We start from the raw sequence: 25764 nt of genomic DNA, 5'->3' as shown, positions 1-25764 counted from the left end.
CCTACGATACACCTGCTTCCGAAAAATACTGATTGAGGGGTGTAATATACCTGCTTCCACAAAATATTGATTAAGGGGCTCTATATACCTGCTTCCACAAAATACTGATTGAGGGGTGCGATATAGCTCCTCCCACCAAATATTGATTGAGGCCTGCAATACACCTGCTTCAACAAAATACTGATTAAGGGGTTTGATATACCTGCTTCCACAAAATACTGATTGAGGGTTACAATATACCTGCATCCATCAAATATTGATTAAGAGGTTCTATATACCTGCTTCCACAATATACAGATTGAGGGGTGCGATATACCTGCGTCCACAAAATACAGATTAAGGGTTTTTTATATACCTGCTTCCACAAAATACTGATTGAGGGGTGCGATATGCCTTTTTCCACAAAATATTGATTAAGGGGTTCTATATACCTGTTTCCACAAATTACTGATTGAGGGATGCAATGTACCTCCTTCCAAAAAATACTGAATAAAGGGTTTGATATACCTTCTTCCACAAAATACAATGTTAATATAATGGGACCGCGCTGCTCCTCATTCACACAGAGCATTTTTCCACGAATGCAGGTATTCACTTTATCTGGCCCAAGACAGACACCATTCAATTGGATCGCAGTGTACTTCTACGCAGATTGAAACTCAGCATTTCTATGCTGGATCGTCGTAGGCTCCTCTGCAAAATGTCATAAACCGCACAATAGTGAGAGTACCTCCGGCACAGTTAAAATATTCAGCTTTATTATATTCACAAAAATAAAATGATTTTTCAGCATATCAATACAACAATTGTCTTTCCAAACAGCCTGACCCGGGTTTCACATATAGCTTCGTCAGGGGCGAGAATCTGATTGCGAAGAACCCACTTCATCTCGGGAGACCAGCTGCGCAAGTACCATTGAAACCTAGTAACTCATTTTATCTTATTTAATTCCACAAAATACAGATTGAGGTGTGTGATATAACTGCTTCCACAAAATATTGAGTAAGGCCTACGATACACCTTCTTCCACAAATTACTGATTAAGGGGATTGATATACCTGTTTCCACCAAATATTGATTGAGACCTACAATATACCTGCTCCCGCAAAATACTGATTAAAGGGTTTGATATACATGCTTCCACAAAATATAGATTGAGGGGTGCGATATAGCTACTTCCATTACATATTGATTAAGAGGTTCTATATACCTGCTTCCACAAAATACTGATTGAGGGGTGAAATATCTTATTCAACAAAATACTGAGTAAGGGGATTGATATACCTGCTTCCTCAAAATGCTGATTAAGGGGACTGATATACCTGCTTTCACCAAATATTGATTGAAGCCTATGATACACCTGCTTCCACAAAATACTGATTAAGGGGTTTGATATACCTGCTTTCACTAAATATTGATTAAGGGGTTCTATATATCTGCTTCCAAAAAATACAGATTGAGAGGTGCGATATACCTGGTTCCACAAAACACTGATTAAGCGTTTTTTATATGCCTGCTTCCACAAAATACTGATTGAGGGGTGCTATATATCTGCTTCCACAAAATATTGATTGAGGCCTACGATACACCTGCTACCATAAAATACTGATTAAGAGGATGGATATACCTGCTTTCACCAAATATTGATTAAGGCCTGCAATATACCTGGTTCCGCAATATACTGATTGAGGGGATTTATATACCTGTTTCCACAAAATAATCATTGAGGGGTGCGATATACCTGCTTCCACAAATTAATGAATAAGGGGTATAATAAACCTTCTTCCACAAAATACAGATTGAGAGTGGCGATATACCTGCTTCCACCAAATATTGATTAAGGGTTCTATATACGGATGGAGTAGAGTTAACACTCCTGTTTTCTGAGATTTCTGATTTGTGTTATCTAATCTAAGCAAACACCTTCAATTGCTTTTCAATGGCTTTTGTCTCAAGATAACGTGATGAGTTAAGAAATTTGAGTTAAGAGTTGGAGTGCTAACCCTGCTACATCTATACCTGCTTCCACAATATACTGAGTAAGGGGATTGATATACCTGCTTCCTCAAAATGCTGATTAAGGGGACTGATATACCTGCTTTCACCAAATATTGATTGAGGCCTATGATACACCTGCTTCCACAAAATAATGATTAAGGGGTTTGATATACCTGCTTTCACCAAATATTGATTAAGGGGTTCTATATATCTGCCTCCACAAAATACAGATTGAGGGGTGCGATATACCTGCTTCCACAAAATACTGATTGAGGGGTGCTATATACCTGCTTCCACCAAATATTGATTAAGGCCTGCGATATACCTTCTTCCACAATATACAGATTGAGGGGATTGATATACCTGCTTCCACAAAATACTCATTGAGGGGTGCGATATACCTGCTTCCACAAATTACTGAATAAGTGGTATGATATACTTTCTTCCACAAAATACAGATTGAGAGTTGCGATATACCTGCTTCCACCAAATATTGATTAAGGGGTTCTATATACAGATGGATTAGAGTTAACACTCCTGTTTTCGAGATTTCTGATTTGTGTTATCTAATTTAAGCAAACACCTTCAATTGCTTTTTAATGGCTTTTGTCTCAAGATAACGCGATGAATTAAGAAATTTGAGTTAAGAGCTGGAGTGCTTACCCTGCTACAGCTATACCTGATTCCACAAAATGCTGATATAGGGGACTGATATACCTGCTTTCACCAAATATTGAATGAGCCTATGATACACCTGCTTTCACAAAATACTGATTAAGGAGTTTGATATACCTACTTTCACCAAATATTGATTAAGGGGTTCTACATATCTGCTTCCACAAAATACTCCTTGAGGGGTGCGATATACCTGCTTCCACAAATTACTGAATAAGTGGTATGATATACCTTCTTCCACAAAATACAGATTGAGGGGTGCGATATACCTGCTTCCACAAAATACTGATTAAGAGGTTTTTATATACCTGCTTCCAGAAAATACTGATTGAGGGGTGCTATATATCTGCTTCCACCAAATATTGATTGAGGCCTACGATACACCTGCTACCACAAAATACTGATTAAGAGGATTGATATACCTGCTTCCACCAAACATTGATTAAGGCCTGCAATATACCTGCTTCCGCAAAATACTGATTGAGGGGATTGATATACCTGCTTCCACAAAATACTGATTAAGGTGATTAATATAGCTGCTTCCACCAAATAGTGATTGAGGCCTACGATACACCTGCTTCTGAAAAATACTGATTAAGGGGTGTAATATACCTGCTTAGTCAAATTATTGATTAAGGGATTCTACATACCTGCTTCCACAAAATACTGATTAAGGGGATTGATATACCTGCTTCCACAAAATACTGAATAAGGGGTTTGATATACCTGCTTCCATAAATACTAATTGAGGGGTGAGATATTCCTGCTTCCACCAAATACTGATTGAGGCCTGCGATACACCTGCTTCCACAAAATACAAATTGAGGGGTGCGATATACCTGCTTCTGCAAAATACAGATTGAGGGGTGCGATATACCTGCTTCCACCAAATATTGATTAAGGGGCTCTATATACCTGCTTCCACAAAATACTAATTGAGGGGTGCGATATACCTGCTTCCACAAAATACTGATTGAGGGGTGCGATATACCTGCTCTCACTAAATATTGATTGAGGCTTGCGATACACCTGCTTCAACAAAACACTGATTGAAAGGTTTGATATACCTGCTTCCGCAAAATACGGATTGAGGGGTGCAATATACCTGCTTCCACCAAATATCGATTAAGGGGCTCTATATACCTGCTTCCACAAAATACTGATTGAGGGGTGCGATATACCTGCTTCCATTAAATATTGATTATGGGGCTCTATATACCTGCTTCCACAAAATACTGATTGAGGGGTGCGATATACCTGCTTCCACCAAATATTGATTAAGGGGCTCTATATACCTGCTTCCACAAAATACTGATTGAGGGGTTTGATTTACCTGCTTCCACAAAATACTGATTGAGGGTTGCGATATACCTGCTTCCACCAAATATTGATTTAAAGGTTCTATATACCTGCTTTCACAATATTCAGATTGAGGGGTGCTATATACCTGCTTCCACAGAATACAGATTAAGGGGTTTTTATCTACCTGCTTCCACAAAATACTGATTGAGGGGTGCGATATACATTCTTCCACAAAATATTGATTATGGGGTTCTATATACCTGTTTCCACAAATTACTGATTGAGGGGTGCGATGTGCCTGCTTCCACAAAATACTAATTAAAGGGTTTGATATACCTGCTTCCATAATATACAGATTGAGGTGTGTTAAATACCTGCTTCCATCAAATATTGATTAAGGGGTTCTATATTCCTGCTTCCACAAAATACTGAGTGAGGCCTACGATACACCTTCTTCCACAAAATAATGATTAAGGGGATTGATATACCTGCTTCCACAAAATACTGAATAAGGGATTTGGTATACCTGCTTTCACAAAATACAGATTGAGGGTTGCAATATAACTGCTTCCACCAAATATTGATTAAGAGGTTCTATATACCTGCTTCTACAAAATACTGATTAAGGGGATCGATATTTCTGCTTCCACCAAATATTGAGTGAGGTCTACGATGCACCTTCTTCCACAAAATACTGATTAATGGGATTGATATACATGTTTCCACTAAATATTAATTGAGGCCTACGATATACCTGCTCCCGCTAAATACTGATTAAAGGGTTTGATAAGCATGCTTCCACAAAATATAAATTGAGGGGTGCGATATACCTGCTTCCACCACATTTTGATTAAGAGGTCCTATATACCTGCTTTCGCAAAATACTGATTGAGGAGTGCAATATATCTTCTTCCGCAAAATACTGAGTAAGGGGATTCATATACCTGTTTCCTCAAAATGCTGATTAAGGGAACTGATATACCTGCTTTCACAAAATATTGATTGAGGCCTATGATACACCTGCTTCCACAAAATACTGATTAAGTGGTTTTTCATATACCTGCTTTCACCAAATATTGATTAAGGGGTTCTATATATCTGCTTCCACAAAATACAGTTTGAGGGGTGCGATATACTTCCTTCCACAAAATACTGATTAAGGGATTTTTACATACCTGCTTCCACAAAATACTGATTGAGGGGTGCGATATATCTGCTTCCACCAAATATTGATTATGGCCTACGATACACCTGCTACCACAAAATACTGATTAAGAGGATTGATATACCTGCTTCCACCAAATATTGATTAAGGCCTGCAATATACCTGCTTCCGCAAACTACTGATTGAGGGGATTGATATAACTTCTTCCACATAATACCGATTAGGGGTTTGATATACCTGCTTCCACAAAATACTGTTTGAGGGTTGCGATATACCTGCTTCCACAAAATACTGATTGAGAGTTGCGATATACCTGCTTCCACCAAATATTGATTAAGGGGTTCTATATACAGATGGAGTAGAGTTAACACCCCTGTTTTCTGAGATTTCTGAGTTGTGTTATCTAATCTAAGCAAACACCTTCAATTGCTTTTCAATGGCTTTTGTCTCAAGATAACGCGATGAGGTAAGAAATTTGAGTTAAGAGCTGGAGTGCTAAACCTGCTATATCTGTACCTGCTTCCACAAAATACTGATTAAAGGGATTGATATACCTGCTTCCATCAAATATTGATTGAGGCCTGTGCTGTACCTGCTTCCACAAAATATTGATTAAGGGGTTCTACATATCTGCTTCCACAAAATACTCCTTGAGGGATGCGATATACCTGCTTCCACAAATTACTGAATAAGTGGTATGATATACCTTCTTCCACAAAATACAGATTTAGGGGTGCGATATACCTGCTTCCACAAAATACTGATTAAGGGGTTTTTATATACCTGCTTCCACAAAATACTGATTGAGGGGTGCTATATATCTGCTTCCACCAAATATTGATTGAGGCCTACGATACACCTGCTACCACAAAATACTGATTAAGAGGATTGATATACCTGCTTCCACCAAATATTGATTAAGGCCTGCAATATACCTGCTTCCGCAAAATACTGATTGAGGGGATTGATATACCTGCTTCCACAAAATACTGATTAAGGTGATTAATATAGCTGCTTCCACCAAATAGTGATTGAGGCCTACGAAACACCTGCTTCCGAAAAATACTGATTAAGGGGTGTAATATACCTGCTTACTCAAATTATTGATTAAGGGATTCTACATACCTGCTTCCACAAAATACTGATTAAGGGGATTGATATACCTGCTTCCACAAAATACTGAATAAGGGGTTTGATATACCTGCTTCCATAAATACTAATTGAGGGGTGCGATATTCCTGCTTCCACCAAATACTGATTGAGGCCTGCGATACACCTGCTTCCACAAAATACAAATTGAGGGGTGCGATATACCTGCTTCTGCAAAATACAGATTGAGGGGTGCGATATACCTGCTTCCACCAAATATTGATTAAGGGGCTCTATATACCTGCTTCCACAAAATACTGATTGAGGGGTGCGATATACCTGCTCTCACTAAATATTGATTGAGGCTTGCGATACACCTGCTTCAACAAAACACTGATTGAAAGGTTTGATATGCCTGTTTCCGCAAAATACGGATTGAGGGGTGCAATATACCTGCTTCCACCAAATATTGATTAAGGGGCTCTATATACCTGCTTCCACAAAATACTGATTGAGGGGTGCGATATACCTGCTTCCACCAAATATTGATTAAGGGGCTCTATATACCTGCTTCCACAAAATACTGATTGAGGGGTTTGATATACCTGCTTCCACAAAATACTGATTGAGGGTTGCGATATACCTGCTTCCACCAAATATTGATTTAAAGGTTCTATATACCTGCTTTCACAATATACAGATTGAGGGGTGCTATATACCTGCTTCCACAGAATACAGATTAAGGGGTTTTTATATACCTGCTTCCACAAAATACTGATTGAGGGGTGCGATATACATTCTTCCACAAAATATTGATTATGGGGTTCTATATACCTGTTTCCACAAATTACTGATTGAGAGGTGCGATGTGCCTGCTTCCACAAAATACTGATTAAAGGGTTTGATATACCTGCTTCCATAATATACAGATTGAGGTGTGTTAAATACCTGCTTCCACCAAATATTGATTAAGGGGTTCTATATACCTGCTTCAACAAAATACTGAGTGAGGCCTACGATACACCTTCTTCCACAAAATAATGATTAAGGGGATTGATATACCTGCTTCCACAAAATACTGAATAAGGGATTTGGTATACCTGCTTTCACAAAATACAGATTGAGGGTTGCAATATAACTGCTTCCACCAAATATTGATTAAGAGGTTCTATATACCTGCTTCTACAAAATACTGATTAAGGGGATCGATATTTCTGCTTCCACTAAATATTGAGTGAGGTCTACGATGCACCTTCTTCCACAAAATACTGATTAATGGGATTGATATACCTGTTTCCACTAAATATTTATTGAGGCCTACGATATACCTGCTCCCGCTAAATACTGATTAAAGGGTTTGATAAGCATGCTTCCACAAAATATAAATTGAGGGGTGCGATATACCTGCTTCCACCACATTTTGATTAAGAGGTTCTATATACCTGCTTTCACAAAATACTCATTGAGGAGTGCAATATATCTTCTTCCGCAAAATACTGAGTAAGGGGATTCATATACCTGTTTCCTCAAAATGCTAATTAAGGGAACTGATATAACTGCTTTCACAAAATATTGATTGAGGCCTATGATACACCTGCTTCCACAAAATACTGATTAAGTGGTTTTTCATATACCTGCTTTCACCAAATATTGATTAAGGGGTTCTATATATCTGCTTCCACAAAATACAGTTTGAGGGGTGCGATATACTTCCTTCCACAAAATACTGATTAAGGGATTGTTACATACCTGCTTCCACAAAATACTGATTGAGGGGTGCGATATATCTGCTTCCACCAAATATTGATTGAGGCCTACGATACACCTGCTTCCGCAAACTACTGATTGAGGGGATTGATATAACTTCTTCCACATAATACCGATTAAGGGGTTTGATATACCTGCTTCCACAAAATACTGTTTGAGGGTTGCGATATACCTGCTTCCACAAAATACTGTTCGAGAGTTGCGATATACCTGCTTCCACCAAATATTGATTAAGGGGTTCTATATACAGATGGAGTAGAGTTAACACCCCTGTTTTCTGAGATTTCTGAGTTGTGTTATCTAATCTAAACAAACACCTTCAATTGCTTTTCAATGGCTTTTGTCTCAAGATAACGCGATGAGGTAAGAAATTTGAGTTAAGAGCTGGAGTGCTAAACCTGCTATATCTGTTCCTGCTTCCACAAAATACTGATTAAAGGGATTGATATACCTGCTTCCATCAAATATTGATTGAGGCCTGTGATGTACCTGCTTCCACAAAATATTGATTAAGGGGTTCTATATATCTGCTTCCACAAAATACTCCTTGAGGGGTGCGATATACCTGCTTCCACAAATTACTGAATAAGGGGTTTTTATATACCTGCTTCCACAAAATACTGATTGAGGGGTGCTATATATCTGCTTCCACCAAATATTGATTGAGGCCTACGATACACCTGCTACCACAAAATACTGATTAAGAGGATTGATATACCTGCTTCCACCAAATATTGATTAAGGCCTGCAATATACCTGCTTCCGCAAAATACTGATTGAGGGGATTGATATACCTGCTTCCACAAAATACTGATTAAGGTGATTAATATAGCTGCTTCCACCAAATAGTGATTGAGGCCTACGATACACCTGCTTCCGAAAAATACTGATTAAGGGGTGTAATATACCTGCTTACTCAAATTATTGATTAAGGGATTCTACATACCTGCTTCCACAAAATACTGATTAAGGGGATTGATATACCTGCTTCCACAAAATACTGAATAAAGGGTTTGATATACCTGCTTCCATAAACACTAATTGAGGGGTGCGATATTCCTGCTTCCACCAAATACTGATTGAGGCCTGCAATACACCTGCTTCCACAAAATACAAATTGAGGGGTGCGATATACCTGCTTCTGCAAAATACAGATTGAGGGGTGCGATATACCTGCTTCCACCAAATATTGATTAAGGGCCTCTATATACCTGCTTCCACAAAATACTGATTGAGGGGTGCGATATACCTGCTCTCACTAAATATTGATTGAGGCTTGCGATACACCTGCTTCAACAAAACACTGATTGAAAGGTTTGATATACCTGCTTCCGCAAAATACGGATTGAGGGGTGCAATATACCTGCTTCCACCAAATATTGATTAAGGGGCTCTATATACCTGCTTCCACAAAATACTGATTGAGGGGTGCGATATACCTGCTTCCACCAAATATTGATTAAGGGGCTCTATATACCTGCTTCCACAAAATACTGATTGAGGGGTTTGATATACCTGCTTCCACAAAATACTGATTGAGGGTTGCGATATACCTGCTTCCACCAAATATTGATTTAAATGTTCTATATACCTGCTTTCACAATATACAGATTGAGGGGTGCTATATAACTGCTTCCACAGAATACAGATTAAGGGGTTTTTATATACCTGCTTCCACAAAATATTGATTATGGGGTTCTATATACCTGTTTCCACAAATTACTGATTGAGGGGTGCGATGTGCCTGCTTCCACAAAATACTGATTAAAGGGTTTGATATACCTGCTTCCATAATATACAGATTGAGGTGTGTTAAATACCTGCTTCCACCAAATATTGATTAAGGGGTTCTATATACCTGCTTCCACAAAATACTGAGTGAGGCCTACGATACACCTTCTTCCACAAAATAATGATTAGGGGATTGATATACCTGCTTCCACAAAATACTGAAAAGGGATTTGGTATACCTGCTTTCACAAAATACAGATTGAGGGTTGCAATATAACTGCTTCCACCAAATATTGATTAAGAGGTTCTATATACCTGCTTCTACAAAATACTGATTAAGGGGATCGATATTTCTGCTTCCACCAAATATTGAGTGAGGTCTACGATGCACCTTCTTCCACAAAATACTGATTAATGGGATTGATATACCTGTTTCCACTAAATATTGATTGAGGCATACGATATACCTGCTCCCGCTAAATACTGATTAAAGGGTTTGATAAGCATGCTTCCACAAAATATAAATTGAGGGGTGCGATATAACTGCTTCCACCACATTTTGATTAAGAGGTTCTATATACCTGCTTTCACAAAATACTGATTGAGGAGTGAAATATATCTTCTTCAGCAAAATACTGAGTAAGGGGATATACCTGTTTCCTCAAAATGCTGATTAAGGGGACTGATATACCTGCTTTCACAAAATATCGATTGAGGCCAATGATACACCTGCTTCCACAAAATACTGATTAGGTGGTTTTTCATATACCTGCTTTCACCAAATATTGATTAAGGGGTTCTATATATCTGCTTCCACAAAATACAGTTTGAGGGGTGCGATATACTTCCTTCCACAAAATACTGATTAAGGGATTTTTACATACCTGCTTCCACAAAATACTGATTGAGGGGTGCGATATATCTGCTTCCACCAAATATTGATTGAGGCCTACGATACACCTGCTACCACAAAATACTGATTAAGAGGATTGATATACCTGCTTCCACCAAATATTGATTAAGGCCTGCAATATACCTGCTTCCGCAAACTACTGATTGAGGGGATTGATATAACTTCTTCCACATAATACCGATTAAGGGGTTTGATATACCTGCTTCCACAAAATACTGTTTGAGGGTTGCGATATACCTGCTTCCACAAAATACTGATTGAGAGTTGCGATATACCTGCTTCCACCAAATATTGATTAAGGGGTTCTATATACAGATGGAGTAGAGTTAACACCCCTGTTTTCTGAGATTTCTGAGTTGTGTTATATAATCTAAGCAAACACCTTCAATTGCTTTTCAATGGCTTTTGTCTCAAGATAACGCGATGAGGTAAGAAATTTGAGTTAAGAGCTGGAGTGCTAAACCTGCTATATCTGTACCTGCTTCCACAAAATACTGATTAAAGGGATTGATATACCTGCTTCCATCAAATATTGATTGAGGCCTGTGATGTACCTGCTTCCACAAAATACTGATTAAGGGGATTGATATAGCTGCTTTCACAAAATATTGATTGAGGCCTACGATACACCTGCTTCCGAAAAATATTGATTGAGGGGTGTAATATACCTGCTTACACAAAATATTGATTAAGGGGTTCTACATTCCTGCTTCCACAAAATACTGATTAAAGGGATTGATGTACCTGCTTCTACAAAATACTGAATAAGGGGTTTGATATACCTGCTTCCACAAAATACAGATTGAGGGGTGCAATATTCCTGTTTTCACCAAATACTGATTGAGGCCTGCGATACACCTGCTTCCACAAAATACTAATTGAGGGGTGCAATATACCTGCTTTTGCAAAATACAGATTGAGGGGTGTGATATACCAGCTTACACCAAATATTGATTAAGGGGCTCTTTATACCTGCTTCCACAAAATACTTATTGAGGGGCGCAATATACCTGCTTCCACAAAATACTGATTGAGGGTTGCGATATACCTGCTTCCACCACATACTGATTGAGGCCTGCGATACACCTGCTTCAACAAATTACTGATTAAGGGGTTTGACATACCTGCTTCCACAAAATACATATTGAGGGGTTTGATATATTTGCTTCCACCAAATATTGATTAAGGGGTTCTATATACCTTTTTTCACAAAATACTGATTGAGGGGTACGATATGCCTGCTTCCACAAAATACTTATTAAAAGGATTGAGATACCTGCTTCAACCAAATATTGTTTGAGGCCTACGATACACCCGCTTCCACAAATTACTGATTAAGGGATTTGATATGCCTGCTTCCACCAAATACTGATTGAGGCCTGCGATTTACCTGCTTCCACAAATTCTGTTCTTCTCTAGTGACTTTGGCATAGGGTCATTTTGAAAATTACAGGCAGAGAAAGAGGAAGTCTGTTCTGCGGGGGTGGTAGGGGTCTGGCAGGTGCACCAGGCTGGAGCCTAAGTGGGAAGTTTGAGAAGGTGCGTGCTATTATGTCAAAGACCACCACCACCACCATAGCCTCTCCACTCAAGTCAGAGAAATTATTTTCCCATCCATTAACAGACTTTACCAATGCGCAGCCATCCATCGGATGAGGCAGAGGAGGTAGCAATGGCCGCCACCCAGCGGTCTGACGACAGTACCCAGATTAGCCCAAGGAGGGTGGTCCCCGCTGTTGCTGCCTACTTCAATATCTCTAATGTCAGTGGTAGTGAAGGTGACGATGATGACGTGTTGATGGACATCACTTGGGTGCCCACAAGATAGGAAGAGAGGGGGGGTAGTTCAGACGGAGAGACGGAGCAGCAGATTGGGAGGAGAAGGAGGAGAAGCAGGCAAAACTTGCAATGCACCGGAGTCAAAAAGAGACTGCAAATGTATCTGGAGAGAGCCATTCACCATGCACGGTCGCATCTTGCGCTCCCAGTATGCCGGCACATGGCTCCACAGAGTGGACTTTTTTAAACGTGTCAGTTGCTGACAAAAGTATTGCCATCTGCAGCCTGTGCTGTCAACACAGAAGTTGCGGTAAGCCCGACACTCACCTAGAGATGACTTCCTTAAGAAGGCACCTGGCCTCCCATCACCTAGCCCAGTTGGAGCAATGCTGTCAGAGCCCACAAAGCCACACTCTCGGCGCTCCACATCCTGCCTCTTCTCCTCTCTCCTCCCATTTGTCCTCCACTCCACCTTCCACCGCGCCGTTGTCGTGTTCATCTGGCACACGGCATGCTTCCGTGGCCCAAATGTTAGAGCGTAAAACAATGATGATGCAATGATGATGCCGGATAAACCTCTTGCCCAAAGGCTGACCGCTGGCTTGTTGGAAATGCTAGCCCACGAACTACTGCCATATAAACTGGTGCACTCGGAGGCCTTTAGAATCGTTGTGGCACAGCGCAATGGAAAGTCCCCGGAAGGAAATATTTCTTCCAGAAGGGCATCCCAGAGCTATATGGCCACATTTAGTGGCAAGTGAATGTATCTCTGGCACACAGTGTCAGTGCAAAGATACGGTACATCTGACCACAGACACGTGGTATATCAAACATGGGCAGGGAAGGTATATAACTTTTACTTCCCACTGGGTGAACCTCCTGACGATCGTCAAGCATGTATCCCATAGCACCCGTGTGGATTTGGTGTTACCGCCACGGATTGCATGCAGGCCTGCCTCTTCTTCTCCTCCTCCCATTCCATCCTTCGTCTTTTCCTCCTCTGCAGCAGGACAGGTTCTGGGGAGCTTTGTTTGTTTTCACAGTGCCAGTGGCTGCTCATGCGTGACACATGCAGGCTTCTGCTGCCATCTGATGAGATTACCAAACTGGTCAGTCGTAGCCAGGGCACCATCCGTGACATCGTACCTTACGCCTTCTTTCTGGAGCATGTATTGCATTGTTTCATTGATAAAGCCATCAAGGAGCAGGAGCTGGAAGATGAGGAAGTCGCAATGCTGAATGAGCAGGAGCCAGGGCGCTCCACCGTTTCCAATTTAGTGCAAATGGGGACCTTCATACTCCAGTGTTTGAAGAGGGACCCCCATATAAAAACATGAAGGGCAAGGACCAGTACTGGGTGGCAACGTACTGAGACCCCCAGTACAAACACAAAATGGCGGACATGTTACCAGCATCACAGAGGGCTGTCAGAATGCAGCATTTCCAGGCCTTACTGTCAGAGATGCTACATTCTGCTGTTGCGGTCGCTGGCTGAGGAATTTCCACCCACAGCGAAACAGGTGCGGGTAGCAATCCTACCGCGCCTGCAAGAAGAGGGCAGTTTGAGGATGTGTTGGTCACTTCGGATATTATATCATTCTTGCAGCCAACCCATCGACAGCTGCCCTCCGGATAGGATGCGGCCTCAAGGAAAGTCTAGACCGAGAGGTGTCTGACTACATCGGGTTAATGGCCGATGTGGACGCTCTGAGAAGCGAGAAACCCCTGGACTACTGGGTGTGCAGGCTTGACCTATGGCCAGAGCTGGCACAATTTGCCATGGAACTCTTAGCTTGCCCCTTGTCGAGGGTCCTGTCGGAAAGGACGTTCAGCGCAGGCGGGGGGATCGTGACCGATAAGCGCACTCGCCTAGCTCACAACAGTGTGGACTACCTCCCATTTCTAAAAATGAATGAGGCATGGATCTTGGAGGAATTCAATACCTGTGACGACCACATGTAACTGAATTTCCTCATGCTAGCCCACACAAATCCGCCACCCCCCAGAACAAAGAATGGTCCTTGTCTTATGTATATACAGTGACATAAAAGGCATTTTCTGTTGTCGGAATATTTATGCTGTCTCCGATTATCAGTCTATATTATTTATGTAAATAAATATTTTTTTGTAGGAATTTTTGCCATTGATCCCCCTCTGGTATGTTACTGTCCATGTTGTGGGACTATATGTGCACTTCTAGTAAGTATGTGGCTGCAAATATGACATTAAAGTGAATGGGGCCCACGTGCGTTTGTGTTTGCGAAACTTCCCAGCCAATGTTCATCCATCACTAGTCTTATCCTATAAACACTATTTATATGCAACGAATATTGCAATTCAGATTTACTATTATTGCAGTATACATGCAATTGGTTATATTTTTTATGTCTATTATATCTTCCTTTCTGGGGCTGTTTCTCTTGTAGCCCATATTTTTGTCCACCTTCTCCTGTATTCAGTGGTGGACCAACATGCACATAGCTTCACTGTTACCTTCCCCTCCTCTTAGTACTGGCATAGCAATCTTAAAATGAAGTGGTTAAATCGTCCCTAGACACCTTTCATTCATTCTGCACAGCTTCTAAATTCATAGGTATACAGTACATAGCTATATCTCTCTAGAAAGTGAATAAAGAAATCAGGTAGGGGGAGGCACTGTATTCTACATTGTTGCAATTAGTGTTGAGCAAAGAGAAGCATTTGAAGCAAAATTCGGTCCGAAGTCTAGTAAAACTTAAATTCGAAACAAATTCTAATTGTCTCGTGCTTCGCGGTAACAAATCAGGTTTTCCTAAAATGGCCTCTCCACATGTTACAAAGCGAAACTAAGTGTAAAGGAGACAATACAATGGAACCTAAGATTACCCACAATGCTGTGCAGCCAGCCAATACTCAGATAGTCATCCACCTTGATGTCACAGCCCTATAAAACTCTCATCCCGTGCAATTTCCGCCATTGTCCTGTGAGCTGAGCATAGGAACAGACTTGGCAAGAGCTCATGCGCTAGGGACAGTGTTACTGAACATGATTAATAGAAGAATATTGAGAGGGAGAGTGCAGGGAGACTGCAGGGAGAGTGTAGGAAGAATGCAGGGAGACTTATTCTGCATCGGTTTCATTTATTCCTACATTTACTACATCCAGTCTGCACCCAATCCTCATCTTTTGCTGGCTTTACTTCTTCCAAATCATTCATCAAAGTCTCCATGTCCTAGAAAAGTGAGCAATATACAGAGAGAGGAGCTGGATGTTCCTGATGACATATTCTCATAATATTATATTATGTGGAAAAGGAGGAAAAGCAGATGTCAGAAGAAGGGCTCCCACCTGTAGGGCAGCAGAGCACTTGGGGGTTCGAGAAGTAGATATGCCACAGCTGATTAATAATCAGTGTTTACTGTCAATTAACTTGCTGGAGGTTGCAGGCCAGAACAGCAATAATATGTATATTGTGCCCCCACCTAACTCCATACCAGCAACAACCCCTGTTTAAATGTGCATTATAGGTGTGGCGCAGCCATTAACAATGAAAACAGTGTGGTCTTCATTATCAAATGAAAGGCAGCTACAGGCTAATTGGTTGTGTGGTTCTTCACCGCAGCATGGCTGCAACCCGCCCGCAGCACAGCCGCTCTTTGTGGCCGTACCCTAAGGCAGAGTGGCATGGGTATACCTGATTTATAGATATTCATGATAAATTAATCAAATTTCTTGACAGACTTCAGAAAGTATGTAAATTATGCCGGAGAGCATCTCTTTGCATCAATACATGATTATGAGACTACAAAGGTAATAGCCTACACTGAGTAAATGAATACTATATACTGTTAATAGGTATTAGAAAACCATTCTTTTTACCTTTATTTTTACGGATGTGAGAAGACTATAAACTATAAACTCTGAACAGAAATTCTTAAGGAAGACACCAGAATCACTTCAGATTCTTATCATTATCACAGAAGCAAAGACTAATGAGCAAACCAAGGAGTCAGGAAGCTGTAAGAAGTAAAACCTTCGGCACTTTGGCTAGTCAGTTGCTCTGGTGACTTGAGATGAGACCAACCATTTTGCTTACTTTGTTTCTTATATTTCGCAAATCCATGAACAAAAAGGGCAATTTACTGATCACATCCATCGTGCTGACAAAAGCAGTTTATTCTGTGCGCAAGAGCTACAGAAAATAGACCTCATGCAACTTCCACTCATGTTATGTCACTAATGGGGATTCTGATTCACAACTTTCGGTATCTAACAATATACTGAAATATTTAATATTTATATTATACATACAAAAAAAAATCCTCCAAAAAACGGGGGAGCGGGGGGGTTAATGAGGAACCAGCAAGCATGTTGCCAAGAGGTGGAGTAGGGCAGGCACTGAACTGCAGTAGAGCTTTCCAGAGATAGAGAATGTCAGACTTATGCAGGCAGTAGTGTTTGTATAGGGAAAAGTACACAAAAAAGGAATAAAAGTATGGTACAAATCCATGATGTATAACTGCGAAAGGGGTAATTAACTCTTTGACCCACACTTGTAATTTTAAAGCACTAATTCAGTTCTTTCATGTAACATAAATAGAGTTATGTTTCTAAAGACCATCTGTCAGTATGATCAAATCATGAAACCTATCAAACCAGACACTTAGCTTGATAGGGTTGAACATTCTGATACAAATTATACCCTTATTATGACTATCAGGGGACCTATTCATTGTGTCTTCCAGCTTTGGGGTGAAACACAGTGCAGGCATGAGATGACAGGTCTCGATGTTTAATCAGTTTGAATCTGCGTTCCTTGGAGCGCAGCAAGAGAAATACTAAACAAACTAAATGACTAACCCTGTCAATCCAGGGAAAGGGGAGGTGTAACAAATTGGTGCTCCAAGGGCTTTGGCCAGCCTCTCGGTGCTACAGTTAGGTAATTTGCATATAAATAAAATTGTATATTTTCAGCCATGGGGGAACAGATAAGGGTATTATTGATGTCACATTAAAGTTATCATTTTTATCAGCATGATATCAGGCCTGGTTGATCATGCTGACAGATGCTCCTTATTATAGTACATACAAAAGATGGTTAAGTTGTGTATTTGTTACCCTAGAGAAAATTGTATACTGGATTAGCAAAATGTGAACCCGCCCTACTTTGTTGGGACATTGAATTGGATTTTTTTAAATTTCAACAATGTAATCACCAAATAGTTTTACACATCACATCATACACAATAAATGTAGAGTACAGGTTAATGCAGTGAGAATGGAATCAAGTACAAAATGTGTATATTGCTAGAAGTACCTTATACCTTATATTATTATGATTAGGGTTAAGAGAATCGAAGTATCCGAAGTTGACTGCGATCTGAACTTCAGGAACATTTTCAGAAAAAATTGCTTTGTGGTAATAACAAATCAATTTTCACTGAAATGGTGTTAAACAAAAAATACATACTCACCTCATCAATTAAGCATGAAGAGGCCACCGTGGCCATTTTGATTAAAGATCCGACACAAAATCTTATGTGCGATGGTGACCAAGCCGGGCAGCATGATGATTTCATCACGAACCACGTGAGATTTCGCACAGTGTTTTCAATCGAGATTAGAGATGAGCGAATTTCTAAAAAATTCAATTCGTCCGGTTCGCCGAATTTTCAGAAAAGATTTGATTCAATCCAAATTTATTCGCGGCGAATCGCCTTCAAAAACTGCTATTTCCTGGCTGCAGAGAGCCAGTATAGTGGTGTAGAACATTGTGCCTTGCAGTAACATCCATAGGTAGTCTTCTGTGGTAGTGAAACAATACTGTGAGTCAGTATGACAAGCACATGACAGGCGTCACTCTTCGAATCAGTACACACTTCACTTATTTGGGCAGTTACGGCGCCAAAACTGGCCAAATAACTTAGACTTACAGGTGGATGTTAGGGCCAGGTATAAAGAATAGTATTGGCGAGCACTTTTTTATTCGAGGATAGAAATGCTCGGCACATTGCGTTGTTCGGCCGAACACCGCTTGTGCTCGAGCGCTATACTCGAGTCTCCTCCCCGCACGTTTCTTGCCTGAAACACAGCCAATAAACATGCACGGAGGTACTGGCACTCACTGTAATGCCGTAGCCATGTTGGTTGCTGGCATTGCAGTGATTGGCTGGCCGGGACACGTCATCGGGTGCTATATAGCAGCTGATTACTCATGGCTCGCCTTAGTCTTAGTCAGGGAGAGCTGCAGCAGAAGGGACAGATAGTGTAGAGACAGGAATAGTTTTTTTAGGCAGGGTTTACTGGTTAAAGGTGTTAGAGACCCAAAAGTACTTTCATTTGACTGCCATATATATTATTAGCGCAACCTGCGCTAAATTGCGTGCAATTGTTTAGCCGCTGCTGACAGTGACACAACCTCTGCTACATCTGTTGCGTTACATTTGCGCTGCATCTCCTGTATAACGTTAGCGCATCCTAAATATCAGTGACATTCAGTGTAATTTTTTTCGCTGCTGGTGGCAGTGACATTACCTGTGCTACATCTCTTGTATAAAGTTTGCCCATCCTAAATATCAGGGACATTCAGTGTAATTTTTTCGCTGCTGCAGGCAGCGACATTACCTGTGCTACATCTCCAGTATAACGTTTGCGCATCCTAAATATCAGTGATATTCAGTTTAATTTTTACGCCACTGGTGACAGCAACATTACCTGCTCTAGATCTCCTGTATAACATTTGCACATCCTAAATATCAGTGACATTCAGTTTAATATTTTTGCAGCTGGTGACAGCGACATTACCTGCTCTACATCTCCTATATAACGTTTGCGCATCCAAAATATCATTCAGAAAAGGGTAATCCTAAAACATAACATTTATTAATAGTGCAGATAAAATATATAATGTCCAAAATATAGTGTGCAAAGACAAACATTGGGATAGAGGGTAGTGGACCCCCAATTAGTACAATAATTAATATCCCAAATGAAAAATATACAAAGAATAAAGTGCACGGCGGCACTAGTAACCAGCAAGTCCTACCGGTACCAAGGGACGGTCACCAGATCGCCACAAGCTGTATTCGTGTTGTACCCATCTAAGGCCTCCTGCACACGACAGTATTTTTTCACGGTCCGCAAAACGGGGTTCCGTTGGTCCGTGATCCGTGGCCGTTTTTTCATCCGTGGGTCTTCCTTGATTTTTGGAGGATCCACGGACATGAAAAAAAAAATAAAAAATCTAAGTCAAGTTTGCCATTGAAATGATATGAAAAAACGGACACGGATCACGGACGCGGATGACAATCTTGCTTGCATCCGTGATTTTTCACGGACCCATTGACTTGAATGGGTCCGCGAACCGTTGACCGTGAAAAAAATAGGACATGTCCTATTTTTTTCACGGCCAGGAAACACGGATCACGGATGCGGCTGCCAAACGGTGCATTTTTCGATTTTTCCATGGACCCATTGAGAGTCAATGGGTCCGCGAAAAAAAACTGAAAACGGAACCACGGACGCGGATGCACACAACGGTCCTGTGCAGGAGGCCTAAGGATGATGTCCAGTAGACAAAAAGATGGCAGTGATACACAGCTATGTAGGATCCCTGTTCAAGCCCTATGGCTGACTAGCCGTTCAGACCTGATACTAGATAATGAGTAGCAGCCTGACCACAGGGCACTCGTCCTAATAAGGACGACCCCGTCCGGAACCTGTCCCTTAGTCTAAAAATCTATATGTCCCTAAATATACATGAAACACTCCCTACACGCATGTTTCACTGCCAGGACAAAAAGCAGTTCATCAGGGGAGATGGAAAAAGTGCTAGGGATCAATCCTTAGATGAATCATTAATCCCAAACCGCAAGTTGACGTGATAAGTCAGCTGGTCAGGAGGTATGCCAAGATGGTGGAACCCTCCAGGGGCAACCTCAAAGTTAAGAGGTAAAAGGGGGTGCAGAATAAAGATAATTATGGGACTCACATGGGACGCCAGCTAAACTAGCGCCCCCACCTTATTTGAATAGTTGCCTAATTCCCGCTGCCGCCACCCACGATACCAGTGGCCAATGAGCGCGCATGCGCTCATTACAAGACAAGAACGAGGTATGAGGCGCAGGGAAGTGCCTGAACAAGCATAGCACTCTTGCGCATGCGCGATCTCGCACTCAGTCCCGCGAGATCGCGTTAGCCGGCCAGAACGACAACGGCATTAGAAGCAATCCACAATACCCCTTGCTCCTATATACTCGCAGGTGGTGAGATGATCGGTGACATGCTTGCAAACATATATACCATTTAATATGCTCAAGGCGAGCAGTAAGGGGAAGTGGCCGTGCTGCTGATGGTGCACGTAGAGGCCGTGGCCCTGGGTGCAGTGAAACTGTGCCTCCTGCCAGAGCACAAGAAAAACAGTCATCCACGATACCTAGCTTCATGTCCCAGTTTGCAGGGCGGTGGAGGACACCACTCTCGAAGTCACACCAGTGCGACCAGGTGGTCGGTTGGATTGCAGCAGATAATGCTTTCAGTCGGTTAAGCACTACCCTGTCGTCCAGTCTCAGTAGCCAAGAGTCTGGTCAACAGAATCCTTACCCTGATCCTCCTTCCTCCTACCATGGAGAGTCTTGGAAAACAAGTGATCCCACACTCGGATATTCCGTGGAGCTCTTTTCATCGCCGTTCCTTGATTTTGCCATCTCTCCAAGCCCGCTTGAAGAGGGACATGAGGAGATCTTTTGCACTGATTTCCAAACTGTTGAGCATCCACAGTCAGAAGAAGATGACGGTGGGGAATGGCAATTAGTGTTTCACGAGGTGGATGATGATGATGAGGCACAGTTGCCAATAAGTCAACCGCAATTAGTGTCTCAAGAGGTTCATGATGAGTATGAGACACAGTTGTCAATAACTGAGGTTGTTGCTAGGTCAACAAGTCAGGAGGATGACCAGAGTAAGCAAGTGAAAGAGGAGGTGGTGGACGATGAAATCATTGACCCAACCTGGGAAGGTGGCAAGCCGAGCGAGGACAGCAGTACAGAGGTGAAGGGATCCGCAGCACTGCTACAGGATGAAAGAGGCAGTGGGGTGGCAAAAGGAAGTAGGCAGGCCAGACCAAAAAGGCCCACAGCTGTTCCCCGGATCACACCCTTGTGGTAATCTACCTTGCCAAGGGGTAGGTGTTCCGCAGTCCGGCACTTTTCTGAGGAAAGTGCGGCCGATAAAAGAATTGTCATTTGCAACCTTTGACGTACCAAAATGAGCAGGGGCGTGAACCTAGCAACCTCACCACCACCAGCATGATCCGCCACATGGCATCAAAGCACCCTAATAGGTGGGCTGAACTCCTTGTGTCCCCAATCAGTGTCTGCGGGTCACACCACTGCCTCCTCTTCCCCTGTGTTACATCCTGGCTAATCCCCTGTTCAAGACGAAGGCCCAAATACCTCCCACCCTTCACCTGGACCTTCGCAAGCACCATCAGCTAGCAAATCTACTTCTGTGTCCCAGTGCAGCTTACAGATGTCCATACCCCAGGCCTTAGAATAAAAGCACAAATACTCAGCCACCCACCCACAGGCCATAGCACTAAATGCGCACCTTTTCAAACTGCTGGCCCTGGAAATGTTGCCATTTAGGCTTGTGGACACAGAGGCTTTCCGACGCCTGATGGAGGGTGGGAGTCCCTCATTACTCAGTCCCCAGCTGCCACTATTTTTCTTGTTTTGTCGTCCCCGCCTTACACCAGCATATGTCAAGTAACATCACCCGTGCGTCTGACAGATGAACAAGTGCTTTTGGCCAGGGACACTACATTTCCCTGATGGAACACTGGGTGAACGGGCGGGCGGAAGCGAGTAGTACCCTAGGATGGCACAGGTGCTACCAACGCCAAGGATTGCGGGCCCTACTTCCACCTACGTTAGTGGCTGCAACCCCCCCTTCTCCTCCTCCACCTCCTCCTCCATTTCCACCTCTGAATTCTCATCTTGCAGCACGAGTCAGCCATCAGTCAGTAGCTGGACGCAGTGTAGCACTGCAGTGGGGAAGCGGCAACAGGCCGCGCAGAAACAAATTTGCTTAGGTGACAAACATAACACTGCCGCAGAGCTGTGGCAGGGTATAAGGGACCTGACTGAGCTTTAGCTCTCGCCACTCAACCTACATCCAGGCATGATTGGTAAGTTGGTGGCAGCTTTGGAGCTCAGCAAGCTCACACACATACCATGCCTAGCCCACATGTTCACCTTAGTGGTTCAGCGGTTTCTCAAAACCTACCCCAATTTGCCTGAGCTACTGGTGAAGGTGTGCTGCGTGTGTGCCGATTAGCGAAAGTCATCTACAGCTGTCGCCAGTCTGGCAACGCTGCAGCAGCACTTGCAATTGCCAGCTCAACGACTGACATGAGCACGCGCTGGAACTCCACGTTCCACATGTTGGCCAGGCTTTGTGAGCAGCAGAGGGCAGTAGTGGAATACCAGCTGCAACATAATTGTCGCCTTTCCGGTCAGCTTCCGCTCTTCACAAGTGACGAGTGAGCATGGATGTCTGACCTTTGTGAGGTTTTACGCAACTTTGAGAAATCAACACAGATGGTGATTGGTGATGCTTCTATTATCAGCGTAACCATCCCACGCTGCTCACAATGAAGGCGGACGCTTTGCATGTGGAAGAGGTGGAAATGGGGGAAGACAGTTCACAGTTCACAGGATGATAGCCAGAACACCCTCCGTTCGTCTTCTCTGCACGAATTGGATAATTATGAGGAGGAGCAGGAGATGGTTGCCTGCTCTACAGAGGATAATACCCATATCAGGTTTATTCCATCTGTTCAACGTGGATGGGCCAAAGAGGAGGAAGTGGATAAGGAGATAGAGAGTCATCTTCCTGATAAGGACAGCAAAGTCTTGTCTGTTGGGACTCTGGCACACATGGCTGACTTTATGTCATGCTGCCTTTACCGTGACCTTCTCGTTAAACAAATTTTGGCCAAAACCAATTACTGGTTGTTCACCCTTCTCGACCCCCACAACAAAGAAAACTTCTCATCTCTCGTTCCTGTGGTGGAGAGGACTAGCAAAATGGTGCAATACAAGGAGGTTCTTGTGGAAAAATAGCTAAAAAAAAATCCAGCTAACAATGCTGGCTGCAGAGTACGTAGTACCTTGGACAACAGAGGAGGGGAGATGAGGGGAGATGAGGGGAACACACAGCGATTCCTACAGAGGCAGGGCAACACTCTCCAAGGCCTGGGACAGTTTCATGACACCCCGCCAGCACCCTCACCCTGATGCACAGCCTACTGTCACAAGGAGAGAAAAGTTTTGGGAGATGGTGAATTAGTACGTAGCAGACCGTGTCAGCGTCCTCAGTGATCCCTCTGTGCCTTACAACTATTGGGTGTCCAAGCTGGACACGTTGCACGAACTGGTGCTCTATGCCTTGGAGTTGCTGGCCTGCCCTGCCACCCGCTTTTTGTCAGAGCGGGTATTTAGTGCTGCTGGGGGCATAATAACTGATAAGCGCATCCGCCTGTCAACTGAAAATGCTGACAGGTTGACTCATTAAAATGAACAAGGCCTGAATTGCCCCTGACTTCTCTACTCCACCAAAGGAAGGCGGCTGAACATAAATGCACTTTGAATGTGGCTTTTATGATGTATTGAATACACTGTATTCCCATGCACCCCTTCCACCACAAAAAAGGGTATATGGTTCAATCTTTATTTTCTGTTTTAGAGGGTCAACTCAGCAGCAGACCCCCACCACTAATGTTTTAGAGGGTCACTGGCAGGCCCTCACCGATAATGTTCTAGATGGTCAGATCAGCAGCAGGCCCTCACCCCTAATGTTTTATATGGTCAGCTCAGCATCAGACCTTCACCCCTAATGTTTTAGATGGTCAGATCAGCAGCAGACCCTGACCCCTAATTTTTTAGATGGTCAGCTCAGCAGCAGACCCTCACCCCTAATTTTTTAGATGGTCAGATCAGCAGCAGGCCCTTGCCTCTAATGTTTTAGATGGCCAGCTCAGCAGCAGACCGTCACCCCTAATGTTTTAGATGGTCAAATTAGCATCATAATCTAACCCTTAATTTTTTAGATGGTCAGATCAGCAGCAGACCCTCACCCTTAATTTTTTAGATGGTCAGCTCAGCAGCAGACCCTCACCCCTAATGTTTTAGATGGTCATCTCAGCAGGAGACCGTCACCCCAAATTTATTAGATGGTCAGATTAGCAGCAAGCCCTCGCCCCTAATTTTTTACATTGTCCTTGGGTGCTCTGTAGAGCACCTGAGCATCCCAAAGTGTTCTACTCGAGCACCCGAGAACTTTGGTGCTCGATCAACACTAATAAAGAACCATGCATTAAAAACACAATAGGCACACCATAGGGTAGTACAGTGAAGATAAATAAGCAAACATGAATCACTCTAAATTGGAGGCTCACCTTAATGAGTTGTGCAAAAAATAGGCACAACACTACTAAAGGCTTGAAAGGGGGTGTATTGGTGGTCATGCAGCCAGGAACGTTCGCACTTCCACGTAGGGATGCCTGGACTGAAGGCGGATAGGTCCAAATGGAAAGGAGAAAATCCCACTGCGTGAAGAACTAGCCCTTTGTGACAACACAAACTTTATTTAATGGTTTAGCAGATGGTACAACGTGTTTTGGGGCAGAATACACCCCTTCATCAGGTAACGACTGCTCATACAATACAAACATCTCTAGACACACTTAAATACATTAAAAAAAGCCAAAATGGCACAAATGGGAGAGTGGAATAGGAAGTGAGTGCCCCAAGTAGAAAGAGGAAAGGAGGAGGAGATAAACGCCCCTCGGCAATATTTGAGGTGGAAGGGGGAGGCTGGCTGAGAGGGGTAGGGCGTTTGGGGACTGGATTCGCATTTGGGCAGTACCGGCCCAATGGGAAGCTTCAAGTGTAAGCAGCCTAAGTGCTTATGCTGCAAATGCATACGCACTACTACCACTGTCCACAACTCCAGCGGCGATACCTTCTCTATAAAAGGACATCTGAACTGTGGCTCTTCAAACATAATTTATGTACTCGAGTGCCCATGTGGCCCTTCAGTATGTTGAGCAGACCATCCAGACCCTCCGCAGCAGATTGAATAAGCACAGATCTAACATCAAAAAAAGAATCCTTCAGCACAGTATCTCCAGGTACACCACTGAACATCATCAAGGCTCTTTCTTCAGATTTACCATTACCCCAATAGAGCAGATTAAATCTAATGGCTAAAACATCATCCAAACCTTGTGGAGGCGAGAAATGTTCTAGATTTATAAGCTCAACTGTGAATCCACGTGGCCTGAATGAAGCATTTGAGATTAAC

Source organism: Bufo bufo, chromosome 1 (assembly GCF_905171765.1).
Source record: "Bufo bufo chromosome 1, aBufBuf1.1, whole genome shotgun sequence".
Taxonomy (NCBI): Eukaryota; Metazoa; Chordata; class Amphibia; order Anura; family Bufonidae; genus Bufo; species Bufo bufo.
Note: the sequence above shows the minus strand (reverse complement) of the source record.